The 14287-nt window shown below is 44.1% G+C and overlaps 2 long non-coding RNA genes across 3 annotated transcripts; one reads left to right on the top strand and one right to left on the bottom strand.

Moving 5' to 3' along the window:
- Nucleotides 1-3246: 3246 nt before the first annotated feature.
- On the bottom strand, nt 3247-4748 carry LOC109784219 (uncharacterized). Its single transcript, XR_005760568.2, has 3 exons — nt 4447-4748; nt 3803-4348; nt 3247-3723 (listed from the first exon to the last, which is right to left on the bottom strand). It is a non-coding gene; the product is annotated as an uncharacterized lncRNA (long non-coding RNA).
- A 2013-nt stretch (nt 4749-6761) lies between these two features.
- Nucleotides 6762-8199, top strand: LOC109784216 (uncharacterized). 2 transcript variants are annotated; one of them, XR_012188037.1, is made up of 5 exons: nt 6762-7064; nt 7177-7268; nt 7539-7660; nt 7783-7843; nt 7942-8031. It is a non-coding gene; the product is annotated as an uncharacterized lncRNA (long non-coding RNA). The 2 variants fall into 2 exon arrangements; XR_012188036.1 differs by lacking the exons at nt 6762-7064; nt 7177-7268 and having other exon boundaries at nt 7471-7660; nt 7942-8199.
- Nucleotides 8200-14287: the final 6088 nt, after the last annotated feature.

Genomic DNA, 14287 nt, shown 5'->3' with positions numbered 1-14287 from the left:
CATCCACCTGCCTCGCCTTTCCTGGCTCCGCGTCGTTCCCTTCCTAGGCCTCGCCCGTCCACCCCCTTGATGCTCTCGGCGCGGCGTGGTCAACGAGATCAATGAACGGTAACCATAAAAAAAGGACTTTAGGTGGTAAGGTTGCCAGCTGGACCCACCAGCGACATCTTCGAACACAAGGAAGTGCCTCCTTATTACTCGCAAAATAAAAATGATTCCTCCCCTGACAGCTGGGACCCAGCAGCTATACCGCTGCATGCAAGGAAGTGTGTCCTTATCTTACGTACATACTGGTCGATCGGTCTCTCTGCAACGATGAACTGTGGCCGAGCAAGCAGCGACACGTGTAGTAGAGCCCCCGACGTAGCAGTTCAGGCAGTCCCTTCTAAACTGTGTACACGTACGTACAACCACATGCCAAAAATAAGGTCACGTACGTACACACGGGCGGGGTCTCGAACGCCTACTGGCGCATACGTACGGCCAGGGCTCGTGTACATGGAGAGGCAGTGGACGGCAGCAACGTCGTCTTGTTCATCGGCAGCCAACTGGCTGGGTTGGAACGGAGAAACTACATCATGTTCATCGGGAGGCAACAGAATGCATCGTGTTCATCGGGAGCCAACCGGCTTGGACGAAACAGTCGAAACGGGGCCTGGCATACCCCAGGACAAAGAAAACAGCCTTATGTTCGACCGCCTAAGGTCGAAACGGGATCCTATTCATCGGGAGGGGTCTGGCGTACCGCAAAACGGAGGAAACGGACTTCTGTTCAAGCGCCTACGGTTGAAACGGGGTCCTGTTGATCGGGAGGGGTGTGGCGTACCGCAAAATGGAGGAAATGAACTTCTGTTCGAGCGCCTACGGTCGAAGCGGGGTCTTGTTCATCGGGAGGGGTGTGGCATACCACAAAACGGGACCCCACTGGCTACTGTTCATCCGCCGTCTATTGCCTTGCTCCAGCCTCCACGGGCTACTGTTCATTCATCGTCGACTTCCTCCAGCCTCCACTTACTATTGTTCGTCAATAGGCTACTGTTCATCCAGACTCCACCGGCTACTGTTCATGCAGCCTCCATGGGGTGTTGTTCATCCACCCCAACCGGCTGGGGTGTGGCGGCCTCCTCGGGGTCCTGTTCATCCAGCGGCAACCGCCTACTACCACAGGGTCATGTTCATCCAACCTCCACAACCAACCGGCTCGACTCACCACATATCGACTCGTTCTACGTACCGTGCACACGGTAGCAACGTTCACTGTTCATCGAGAGGCAACCCAACACCGGCTGGCTACGTCTCGCACGGGGGCTCGATCGGCTTCAGTAAGCAGCAACAGTGATCGATCGGTCGGGTTCAGTTAGCAGCAACAGCAAAGGAATCGCTCGGGTTCAGTCAGTAGCGAATGAATTGCTCGGGTTCAGTTAACAGCCAAGGGATCGATCGCTCGGGTTCAGTAACGTAGCTAGTGCGCTCGCTCGAGTTCAGTTAGCCAACGCCTCACACCCACGCGCGTACGAGAGAAACGCGCAAACCACAATGGATCGCTCGGCCCCGACCACCCACCGTAACCGGGAACTCCTGATATTTTTCTCACCCTCACTTCTACCATGATTTTTTTCGTCATGGACGGTCCAAAGAATGTCATGCAAGTGCGTCTCCGGCCCGCTCAGGATGAAAAACCCAATTTCTGTCATGATTTTTTGTCATAGAAGTAGGAGCCCACCACATCTATGATGATACATGTTTTTGTCACAATTATCGTCATAGAAGTGTCATAACCATGACAGAAAAAAATTCATTTGGGCCAAAATGTCATGGATGTGTCTTTTTTTTTGTAGTGATGTGATGTTACTCATACTCCTTCCGTCCCAAAATAAGTGTCTCAAATTTAATACAACTTTGTACTATAGATAGTGCAAAGTTGAGACACTTATTTTGGGACGAAGGGAGTAATATGAGTAACTAGCCATGTTTTTTTTGAAAGGAACACAAAAGCATTCCATTAACAAGGCAAGATGGAATCACCAGTGACAAGGTTTAGGGAGTGGATCGAGCCATATCTGATAGCTCCTCCGCTCCACGGTTACACCATGAGCAGCTAAACAATGTGCAGAAATATTACATGCCCTTGGACAAGTTTCTACTTTACAGGATTGGAAAGATGATTGCATCACTGCTCTAATTTCTTTAAACACTACGCCTAGACTCGGGTAGTCATACAGGTCACTTGTTATTGCTTGTTTCAATACAACTACATCTGTCTCCAGAATGACTCTTTGGCACCCATTCTTTGCCTCGTTCACATCATAGAGATGGCAAGAGCTTCAACTTGTAGTGGTTCTCCAACATTTTCCAAGTTCCCTACTCCTGCAACTAGTGTAATTTCCTGATCATTTTTAGGTAAAACCCCACCCACCCAATCTAGTTGCCTGTCTAAAGGCTCCATCCGTATTGATTTTAAGAAGGGTAAATTTGATATATGCCACTACAAAGTTTTCAGTTTTGAAATATGCCATTACTATTCTTTGATTTAGAAACATGCCACTACAAAGTTCACAGCCTTTGAAATATGCCACTGCATACCTTTTTGAAGGATTAGACACCCTAACACGTATGTATTTCCTTTTGTATTTGGTACATGGACAAAGCTGCCCCTTGGGCCAAGTCAACACCTGCCCCTCCCGATTCCCTTTTTCTCTCGTCTCTCAAATCTGCTCCCCGCGCCGCCGCCGGCGGTGCTACTCCCAGCCGCCACCTCCTCCAGTTCCTCATAGCTGCTGGTCCCGAGCGCTGCCCTCGCCCAACATCTCTATTCTATACGCCTTGCTGTTCATCGCTGGCCGCTGGTACTTCCGCTAACGAAGGCCGAGAAAAGAAGCACAACGGCGATGCGCCTAGCCGCGAAGGGTAGTATGGACGTGTGCATGTCGCGTGCGGCTCCTCGCTGTTCATGGCTCACTGCTGGTACTGGTTTTTGCGATGCTAACGACGGTGGCACGCAGTGATGTGTGTTGGGCAAACAGATACCTGTAGCAATCTCCGGCAGATGCAGAACCTGAAGCATGTAGCTACTGAAGAAAATTTGACAGCATCTGCTTGTACTGAAATGCACTGCTTGTTGTTCCAATTAGGATTAGCTATAGAAATGATGATGTATAGAAGTATATGATTAGCAGATGCAAAACCTGAAGTCTGTAGCAACATGAAGCAAAATTAACAGCACATGCTCGTACTGGAGTGCATCAATTGACAACTTGACTTAAATATCATACCACTTGGCCAAATAGCATCAGTTCACATCCTAAATTCCCCCAATTCTGGGCAAAATAACATTACACAAATCATGACCAGTTCAGAGAATCAATTGTCACGTGATGGTTTTAATAAGATGAAAACACAAATTACAAGCAACTACTACTTCTCTCTAATCAAATCACTCAACTTCCTTTTGATGCCAACTTCTGGCTCACTGTAATGGTTGCAGACCCACTTTCCTTTGTAGGTGTAGTACCCTTTGGCTTTCTCTTCCCACCCTTTGTTGGGGATTTAGCTGCTGCCTTTTTCTTGCCTTCAGCTGGAGTTTTAGTTGAGTTTGATGCAATGTTCTTCTTGCCTTTTGCTTGAGAAGCTCCTTGAGTTGGGGATTTTGCTGTAGCCATCTTATTACCTCCTATCTTTGCAGGTGGTGCTCCTTTAGTTTGAGATTTAGCTGCACCCTTCTTCCTGCAAAATTAGAAATATGATCAAAATACACCTAACAAGCTGAATGTAATTGGAAAAGATATGATCCAAATTCTAATACCTTTTCGTGGCTGGTTGCACCTCTTTAGGGGCTGGATCCACCTCCTCACTTGCTTTTTGCTCTCCATCATCTAGTCCTTGTTGCTCTCCATCATCGGGATTTTCTTGTTTCTCTACATCATCTGGCTTTTCTTGCTCCCCATCATCTGGCTCTTCTTCCTCTTCATCGTCTAATTTAAAAGGAAGTTTGCAAGTTTTCTGATGATGGCCAAATCATTTACATCTCTTGCATTTAACTGTTCTTCTCATAGGTTCCATCCAACCTCTAATCCTCACCTTCCTAGGCCTACCAGGCACATTCTTCGTTTGTACAGGAGGGTGTACCTTAAATCCTAGATCAACTTCGGGCCACTCTGATTTATCTGTCATTGATGCAATCACCCCAGCATATGCAGCTTGGAACCTCATAGCATCCACAGTCAACGACTTGCGGTCGACAACCCATTTCAACACTCTGCCCTTGAAGTAAGATTTCAAGCCCGATGGATGGTTAGTGCTAAATGATTCAACTTTAAGATCCAACGCAAACAAATCTGGCTGTCCAGACCTATAGAACAAGAATGAATAATTCCAAGAAAATTGTCACACACACACAAATTTCAACTAAAATAACAAATTGCTACAAGAGAGGATTAGTAAACTCACAAGGAAGGGGGAATGGGGCTGGATTCTTCCATGCTCCACACGTGGAGTTGTGGGAATCAAACGCTCCTCCCACCACCACCATCACCACTGGTTACCTCCATGTCTCTCGTCTAGGTTTACAGAGAGGATACGAGCAGGGGCGTTGGCCAGGACTTAGGAGAGCTGGGCGCGGATGCGGGGATAAATAATGGAGGAGGAGGAGGAGGCCAGGAGTTGCGGAGGCGCGGCGGCCGGGAGCAGCGACGAGGAGACAGAGAAAGACGATAGGAAAAGGGGATCGGGGTTGTTCTTTTTTTTATCTGAATCGGTGGTGTCGTTGAGTTGACCAAGGGGTACTTTTGTCCATGTACAAATTATGAAGATGTATACATACGTGTTAGGGTGTCTAATCCTTCAAAAAGGTATGCAGTGGCATATTTCAAAGGCTGCGAACTTTGTAGTGGCATGTTTCTAAATCAAAGAATAGTAATGGCATATTTCAAAACTGGAAACTTTGTAGTGGCATATATCAAATTTACCCTTTTAAGAAAGTCAACAGAGGGAGGGTGCCAAACCTGGTTTATGCCCTGCAAATTTTTCTCATGTCGCTTGATGTATTTTTTGTACTCCAACAATGCAGTTGTAGTGAGTATATGACTTCATCTGCAGTCGTGATCCTTTCTCCTTGATTAGCTTTGTTCCTTTCAGGCCACCATAACCACAAGAGGATCCAGATCTTTAGACATTTTTCCTCTTTCATTTCCAGGATGTCCTCCATTGTCGACATGGCATTCGGACAATTTATAAATTGCATCCGACATTCTTCTAGTAAAGCAGTTCTTTACACTTTAGAGCATGGTTAATAGTACAGCCAGCTGATGGCTATATGACATTGCCATGTCATCTATAGCCAACCTTGTATCCTTCAAGTATAATAGTAAGACACAAAGATGTGCTACTTCATTAATACATGGTCCACCTCTCACTCTCACATAGTGCCTAGAAACACGTGCTGCAGCTAGCTCTTATTCTGTAGCCGGCTCATCTTCTCTCTCTTCTTCTCTTCCCTCCACGTCAGCAGAAAAACAATATTTTAATCCTTACAGCCTGCTTACATAAGCTTATTATACTTGCTCTTAGACTAGCCACAATGGGTAGTAACATAGAGTAGTAACATGCCCATGTTACTACTCTATGTTACTACCTCTATAATGTGGAGTAACATATGTGTGGTAACATGCAACACTTCATTTATTAGGTTATAGACTCATCTTGCCTTGATATGTGTGATGTTACTCATACTAGTAGTAAGGCTGGTCACAATGGGCAGGAACTTAGGAGTAACATCACACACTCCAATGCAACTTTGCTTATGTGGCATATATTTAATAAAGAGAGAGCTGCTTGTGGTAACTAGCTAAGTTACCGGAACATCACACACTTCAAGAAACAATGAGTCTATGACCTAATAAATACATCGTTGCATAACACTACATATATGTTCCTACCCACTATGGAGGTAGTAACATAGTCTAGGAAAGTGTGTAGGTTACTAGCTTATGTTCCTGCCCATTGTGACCAGCCTAACTAGCTATATTACCACATGCCTCTCTTTCTTCATTTATTGCTTGCCACATTATTCATTTTATCTAGATATGTGTGATGTTACTACTCCCTTCTTTTCGGTTTATAGTGCTTATCTCAAAATTTTAGTTTTTCCATTTTATAAGGCTCAATTTGGTTGTTCCCCGTCACATGTTCAGATTTCAAGGTGCATTAAATCATTGCATGCAAGTATTAAGAGAAAAATTGACCAATGCATGTGCATGCATTGCAATTAATGCATTGATAAACATAATTTTTTAAGAAAAACAAGAGCATTAATTAGGTGTTTTTGCAAACTACAAAAAATATTCCACCACTCACCATCTATCTTGGTTGGTGAGATTTTTGAATTGAGCCCTATAAACCAGAAAGGAGGGAGTACCTATCAAACCCATCTATCGTCGCGCAATGAGCGATCTCTGGTTGTGTCCACGTCGGCAGGGTGGTACTGTTCGCGCTGGCCAATTGGAAGGAAACATTCCCTTCGTAGAAAAAAAAGGCGTGGTCGTTTCCTTCCTCGAGAAGACAGAGAGAGGACGCACGCCACCTCCTCCCCACCTTCGCCAGATACGACCGCCCATTCATCGCCGCCACCCATCGCGTCGCCCGCCCCCGCCCGCAACCTTCTCTCGTCTTCCACCCATCCTCGCCGCGCCATCGCACTCCCGCAATCCTGTTAGCTTCTCTCCCTGACATGGCTTCACTTCCCGGTGCGAAACCCTAGCGCGGCGGCGGCGGCGGATTGGTGTGGGAGGTGGTAGTGGAGACGGCGGCCTCAGGCAGGGGCATACTGTAGGTGGCTCGACTGTCGCCTGGCAGGCTGTATAGGCAGCGGAGGTGGAGGTCGTGCAAGGCGGCTCTTCCGCCGATCCGTTCGTTCGAGTCCTTGGTTGCTGCGTTGACTTTCCTGGCTGTCGCCATGCTAGCAAGCACGGCCACTGCGACGTCTTCTCTGGTGCTACCGGCAACCAGCCGACCACAGCACTGCCATGCCTCCGATGCTCCATGGTAGCCGGCCCTACATCTCCACTCAGGTACAGCTCGCCACTCCCCTCTCTCCTCTGGTATGGAACAGTTGGACTGCAGATAATGTACAGATTTGTGAGATGATGCTTGTGCTATCTTGTTCACGTTCTGATGAGGAAGAAAGGAAAATGCTGGAGCCAATGGATGTTTAGTGGGACTACGTTCTGATTTGACAAAGCTAAAGGAAGCATATATATCACAAATTTCTATCGGTAATTGTTTTATCTCTCAAATTGGTTCTTTGGATGCTGAGAATTCACAATGCCTAGGTTAAATTAGTTGAGATTAGCTTTTTTGATAATTTGTCTCAATTCAATGAAGGAAAGAGAATATGGGGATGGTGTTTCATTCTTGGCCGGTTATCGATTGCGCTTCCAAATAAAGTTAGAGCAATAATATGTGGTGGAGGCTCAAGTTGCTAGCAGGAGCTGTGATAATATAAATGTTCAACATATGAGTTTTCTGCGCTTGTGTTTTTGCAGGTGTCACCCTTTCTGTTACAGTTGGTTTTGCAGCCTGATATGTGGTTAAGAAGCTATTGTGGAGAGGTGAAGTTAGCAGGGCTGATGGTGGAAGCTTTCGGGTTTACTGGAGATATGGCAGAGTAGGTCACCGAGGTCGGAGCAAGCTGCTCGGCCCCATGCCATGACACGAAGTGATTCGTGTATTTGAATTCAAGTTCTGGCACAATACTAATAATGGATGGTCCAATCGCAACAATTTCAGGTGTTACTCAAAGAAATACACCTGGCTTGAAATGGACTATGGTAGAAGTGACAAGGAGACGGTAAGATTCACTACCTTAGGTTTTCATTAGCGACTTTCTTTGCAATTGATTTAGCACCTTCTACGTCGTAATATTTTGGTCTTGTAATATTTATTCAGAAGGAAGACTTTTGTTGTCAATCAGATAAAAGAGGCAAAGCTGGAGACTCCGATATTAGCATGATGAAGCAGCAAATGATGGAAATAGGTAAGTTTCTTGATTACCGCTGCTCTTTGAACTGGTCTGAGCATCATAGCTGGAAGATCCTATAATGTGTGCCAAAACTGTGGCGATTAATTCTATGAGACAATTTGAGAGTGAAACAAGGGACTGAATACATGGCCAGAGAGGCAAATACGTACGGTCTGCTTAGATTCAGGAGTTAGACTAACTCCTTTGAAAGTATCTTTTGATTGTTCAATGTTCTCTTGGGGGTTGTACTTTTATTCTTTAAGTATATTCCTATTGATTATTCATGTAGCATTTGCTTTTACTAATCTGTTTGTATTTGGCTCTACAAGATTACTTGTGGAAGAATATCAGTAGCATGCACTTTATATGTATGCAGAACAGACCATAGTCATGATTTTGTATTGCTCGGAGTCTCGGACCAAGATTTGTATGCACCGATCATTGTTTCAGTCTTTAGGGGTTACAGGGAAATGACATATATTAGCCAGTGCTACTACTAATAGTGCAATTGTATATTTGATGAAAGGAAGCAGGTTAACCACTCAGTATTAGAGTAACATGCTACATGTAGAAGTACCATCTAAAAAGGAAAGATACATTACTTCGTGAAAATCTTGGTAGAAAAATAGTGAAGACTTTTGGCAGTGGATTGTGTATAATACCACGACACTGCTATATCTGTCAAAACCTGACCTACATATAGTAGTTACTAACTGAAAATTTTGGATGAAAATACTACTGCATAATGATTCTGTTAGCAAAGCTTCATCCTCTGATGAATATGAGATGCATTCTTTAGACCCTTTAATTTCCATGAGAAGAATGTGATCTTATGACTTGCTTGTTCATTCTCCCTTTTGAAGGAAATATGCCCTAGGGGCAATAATAAAGTATTATATATTTCCTTATATCATGATAAATGTTTATTATTCATGCTAGAATTGTATTAACCGGAAACATAATACATGTGTGAATACATAGACAAACAGAGTGTCACTAGTATGCCTCTACTTGACTAGCTCGTTAATCAAAGATGGTTATGTTTCCTAGCCATAGACATGAGTTGTCATTTGATTAACGGGATCACCTCATTAGGAGAAGGACGTGATTGACTTGACCCATTCCGTTATCTTAGCACCCGATCGTTTAGTATGTTGCTATTGCTTTCTTCATGACTTATACATGTTCCTATGACTATGAGATTATGCAACTCCCGTTTACCGGAGGAACACTTTGTGTGCTACCAAACGTCACAACGTAACTGGGTGATTATAAAGGTGCTCTACAGGTGTCTCTAAAGGTACTTGTTGGGTTGGCGTATTTCGAGATTAGGATTTGTCACTCCGATTGTCGGAGAGGTATCTCTGGGCCCACTCGGTAATGCACATCACTATAAGCCTTGCAAGCATTGTGACTAATGAGTTAGTTGCGGGATGATGTATTACGGAACGAGTAAAGAGACTTGCCGGTAACGAGATTGAACTAGGTATCGAGATACCGACGATCGAATCTCGGGCAAGTAACATACCGATGACAAAGGGAACAACGTATGTTGTTATGCGGTCTGACCGATAAAGATCTTCGTAGAATATGTGGGAGCCAATATGGGCATCCAGGTCCCGCTATTGGTTATTGACCGGAGAGGTGTCTCGGTCATGTCTACATAGTTCTCGAACCCGAAGGGTCCGCACGCTTAACGTTACCATGACAGTTTTATTGAGTTTTGATGTACCGAAGGAGTTCGGAGTCCCGGATGAGATCGGGGACATGACGAGGAGTCTCGAAATGGCCGAGACGTAAAGATCGATATATTGGACGACTATATTCGGACTTCGAAAAGGTTCCGAGTGATTCGGGTATTGTTCGGAGTACCGGAGAGTTACGGGAATTCGTATTGGGCCTTAATGGGCCATACGGGAAAGAAGAAAAAGACCCCAAAGGGTGGCCGCACCCCTCCCCATTGGCTAGTCCGAATTGGACTAGGGAGGGGGGCGCCCCCTTCCTTCTTTCTCCTTCCCCCTTCCCTTCTCCTACTCCCACAAGGAAAGGAGGAGTCCTACTCCCGGTGGGAGTAGGACTCCCCCTCCTGGCGCGCCTCTCCCCTTGGCCGGCTGCCTCCCCCTTGCTCCTTTATATACGGGGGCAGGGGGCACCCTAGAGACACAACAATTTATCCTTGAGATCTCTTAGCCGTGTGCGGTGCCCCCCTCCACCATATTACACCTCGATAATACCGTTGCGGAGCTTAGGCGAAGCCCTGCGTCGGTGGAACATCATCATCGTCACCACGCCGTCGTGCTGACGAAACTCTCCCTCAACACTCGGCTGGATCGGAATTCGAGGGACGTCATCGAGCTGAACGTGTGTAGAACTCGGAGGTGCCGTGCGTTCGGTACTTGATCGGTCGGATCGTGAAAACGTACGACTACATCAACCGCGTTGTGATAACGCTTCCGTTGTCGGTCTACGAGGGTACGTGGACAACACTCTCCCCTCTCGTTGCTATGCATCACCATGATCTTGCGTGTGCGTAGGAATTTTTTTGAAATTACTACGTTCCCCAACACCTTTATGCTAAATTTATTTCTTTCCAGAAGGCATACTACTCTTCTTGTGCTTCCTTTGTGCTCTCTTATCAGATAGTATGTCATTTTTATTTTCCTGATGTTTTATATTATAGCTTGTGCCATCTTTTCCAATTTATAAGCACTATTACGCTAGTTAATAAATAGTTTAAATAATGAGCACTACAGTGGAGAGGTTTGTGTGACGGTCCAAGGAAGTCTCTAGCAGAATGCAGTTTTCTGGGACCAGCTTTTTAACCGTGGACTTTCCATGGAAGATGGATACATACATCTGCCTTATTCGGTGAGATCATACTCTGTATCACACAACATAAAATGCTTCTTGTTAGTTATTAGTAACATCGACACGACGTCCCTAAGCGCAAAGGAAAAGCATGCCCATGACAACACTACATGCGTACACTTACCTTTCTGCTCTGTTTCTTTATAAGCCTTACTATTTTCAGCTTAAATATGATAAGTTAGTGTTTCATGATCCAGATAACCAAAACTGGCTCTAACTAGCCCCTGTCCAGCCCAGTGTGAGCTACACTTCAATTTGAATCAACATTATTGTATGCACATTGAAAATTACTGGAAAATTCAATTCAGAAGTAGGGGAAGATGGAAGCTCAAAAGAAAATGCACCTATATTTCTCTCTTATGATGCTGAATTTTCTATCTTTCCATAGGGCTATGACGTTTTAAAAAGGATCTCTAATACTATTTCAAAGGCAGACAGTAACGGAAAAATGGTTAGATTTACATTCATGCCGTTGAGGGCTATCTTTTGCTTTGGTCTCAGAGATAACAACCTATGACCAATTCTTGTTTAGTTGTTCTTCCTTGTCACGGTTCCATGATTTCAACTAGCCTGCAGAGGACGATTAATCTATGTAATATATTTGTTATTGTTCGCTGAATAATTTTCTTGTTTGATGTGTGATCCTGACGTGTTCTTATTGTAGGTGTTGCCGTTCACTCTCACCCTCCCATGGAGATGTCGCCGACAATGCTGCCACACATGTCCCTGCAATCGTCACCCCCATCCTCATGTCTAGAGGTAGCTCAAACGCTTGATCAGAGCTCATTAAATTTGAGCATGAACTTGGCTGTTGACAAAGATGATTGCAGGGAGAACTTGACAAACTATCGTTGTGGTTTTGATGCGTAGGTAATAACGGTTCTTGCTAAGCCCGTAGCAGCCACGTAAAACATGCAACAACAAAGTAGAGGACGTCTAACTTGTTTTTGCAGGGCATGTTGTGATGTGATATGGTCAAGACATGATGTGATATAATGTGTTGTATGAGATGATCATGTTTTGTAACCGAGTTATCGGCAACTGGCAGGAGCCATATGGTTGTCGCTTTATTGTATGAGATGCAATCGCCATGTAATAGTTTTACTTTATCACTAAGCGGTAGCGATAGTCGTAAAAGCAATAAGTTGGCGAGACGACAACGATACTACGATGGAGATCAAGGTGTCGAGCCGGTGACAATGGTGATCATGACAGTGCTTCGGAGATGGAGATCACGAGCACGGTGCTTCGGAGATGGAGATCACAAGCACAAGATGATGATGGCCATATCATATCACTTATATTGATTGCATGTGATGTTAATCCTTTATGCATCTTATCTTGCTTTGATTGACGGTAGCATTATAAGATGATCTCTCACTAAAATTTCAAGACAAAAGTATTCTCCCTGAGTATGCACCGTTGCGAAAGTTCTTCGTGCAGAGACACCACGTGTTAATCGGGTGTGATAGGCTCTACGTTCAAATACAACGGGTGCAAAACAGTTGCACACGCGGAATACTCAGGTTAAACTTGACGAGCCTAGCATATATACAGATATGGCCTCGGAACACAGAGACCGAAAGGTCGAGCGTGAATCATATAGTAGATATGATCAACATAGTGATGTTCACCATTGAGACTACTCCATCTCACGTGTTAATCGGACATGGTTTAGTTGCTTTGGATCACGCAATCACTTAGATGATTAGAGGGATGTCTATCTAAGTGGGAATTCTTAAGTAATATGATTAATTGAACTTAAATTTATCATGAACTTAGTCCTGATAGTATTTTGCAAATTATGTTATAGATCAATAGCTCGCGTTGTTGCTTCCCTGTGTTTATTTTTGATATGTTCCTAGAGAAAAATTATGTTGAAAGATGTTAGTAGCAAAGATGCGGATTGGATCCGTGATCTGAGGATTATCCTCATTGCTGCACAGAAAAATTATGTCCTTAATGCACCGCTAAGTGACAGACCTATTGCAGGAGCAGATACAGACGTTATGAACGTTTGGCTAGCTCAATATGATGACTACTTGATAGTTTAGTGCACCATGCTTAACGGCTTAGAATCGGGACTTCAAAGACGTTTTGAACGTCATGGACCATATGAGATGTTCCAGGAGTTGAAGTTAATATTTCAAGCAAATACCCGAGTTGAGAGATATGAAGTCTCCAACAAGTTCTATAGCTAAAAGATGGAGGAGAATCGCTCAACTAGTGAGCATGTGCTCAGATTGTCTGGGTACTACAATTGCTTGAATCAAGTGGGAGTTAATCTTCCAGATAAAATAGTGATTGACAGAATTCTCTAGTCACCATCACCAAGTTAGTAGAACTTCGTGATGAACTATAGTATGCAAGGGATGATGAAAGTAATTCCCGAGCTCTTCGTGATGCTGAAATCGACGAAGGTAGAAATCAAGAAAAACATCAAGTGTTGATGGTTGACGAGACCACTAGTTTCAAGAAAAGGGCAAAGGGAAGAAGGGGAACTTCAAAAAGAACGGCAAGCAAGTTGCTACTCAAGTGAAGAAGCCCAAGTCTGTACCTAAGCCTGAGACTAAGTGCTTCTACTGCGAAGGGACTGGTCACTGGAGGCGAAACTGCCCCAAGTACTTGGTGGATAAGAAGGATGGCAAAGTGAACAAAGGTATATTGGATATACATGTTATTGATGTGTACTTACTAGTGTTTATAGCAACCCCTCAGTATTTGATACTGGTTCAGTTGCTAAAGAGTAGTAACTCGAAAACGGGAGTTGCAGAATAAACAGAGACTAGTAAAAGGCGAGGTGACGATGTGTGTTGGAAGTAGTTCCAAGATTGATATGATCATCATCGCACACTCCCTATACTTTCGGGATTAGTGTTGAAACTAAATAAGTGTTATTTGGTGTTTGCGTTGAGCATGAATATGATTTGATCATGTTTATTGCAATACGGTTATTCATTTAAGTTAGAGAACAATTGTTGTTCTGTTTACATGAATAAAAACCTTCTATGGTCATACACACCAACGAAAATGGTTTGTTGGATCTCGATCGTAGTGATACACATAATCATAATATTGAAGCCAAAAGATGCAAAGTTAATAATGATAGTGCAATTTATTTGTGGCACTGTCGTTTAGGTCATATTGGTGTAAAGCGCATGAAGAAACTCCATACTGATGGGATTTTGGAATCACTTGATGCTTGCGAACCGTGCCTCATGGGCAAGATGACTGAAACACCGTTCTCCGGAACTATGGAGAGAGCAACAGATTTGTTGGAAATCATACATACAGATGTATGTGGTCCGATGAATATTGAGGCTCGTAGTAGGTATCATTATTTTCCGACCTTCACAGATGATTTGAGCAGATATGGGTATATCTGCTTAATGAAACAGAAGTCTG

Source organism: Aegilops tauschii, chromosome 6 (assembly GCF_002575655.3).
Source record: "Aegilops tauschii subsp. strangulata cultivar AL8/78 chromosome 6, Aet v6.0, whole genome shotgun sequence".
NCBI lineage: Eukaryota > Viridiplantae > Streptophyta > Magnoliopsida > Poales > Poaceae > Aegilops > Aegilops tauschii.
This window is presented reverse-complemented; position numbering and strand designations above follow the sequence as displayed.